Here is a 591-nt window from a genome sequence, read left to right as displayed (position 1 = left end):
ATTTCATCTTGAATGCCATAGAATACTTAATGCTATTAAATTAGTTGGGGCAAAAAGGCTTGTTTTTTGCCAGTGAATCTAAACCCTTGATTTTGCCTGCTTGCTCTGTGTGGACGTATTTAAGATATTTTATATTTATTTGGCGCCTTCTGGGCTTTTCAAATGCCTTTGGGTGCATTTCCCAATGTTACATGTTATTGGAGGGCTTCTGCAGCATCTGCTGTCTGGGTTCTCTGTGTGAATTTTTTTTTTTTTCCTTTTTGTCTTTTTTCGTGACCGGCAACGGATCGCAACCCTCAGTGTCGCGCCCGTACCGGACGGGGACCGGCAACGGGATCGCAACCCTCAGTGTTGCATCTGCACCTCACTCAGCCAGTGAGCGGCCGGTCTGTATGTGGGATCCAAACCCTCGGCAGGAGTGCCGCCACGCTTCCCAAGTGGCGCACTGTAGCAGTGCGCCACCGGGCCGGCCCCTCTGTGTGAATTTTAATTATGTTCGGGTGCTTTGCTGATGTGAGTTCTGATCACACCCGGGCACTCTGCTGGTGTGAGTTCTGATCACGTCCGGGTGCTCTGCTGGTGTGAGTTCTG

At 49.9% G+C, this 591-nt stretch overlaps 1 protein-coding gene across 1 annotated transcript in view; it reads left to right on the top strand.

The window, feature by feature from the left end:
* Nucleotides 1-591, top strand: part of TMCO3 (transmembrane and coiled-coil domains 3) — a 54,097-nt gene that overhangs the window by 51,129 nt on the left and 2,377 nt on the right. The window lies entirely within an intron of this gene.

This window comes from Galeopterus variegatus, unplaced genomic scaffold (assembly GCF_000696425.1).
Source record: "Galeopterus variegatus unplaced genomic scaffold, G_variegatus-3.0.2 Scaffold848, whole genome shotgun sequence".
Taxonomy (NCBI): domain Eukaryota; kingdom Metazoa; phylum Chordata; class Mammalia; order Dermoptera; family Cynocephalidae; genus Galeopterus; species Galeopterus variegatus.
Note: the sequence above shows the minus strand (reverse complement) of the source record. Positions and strands in the feature narration are given on the sequence as shown.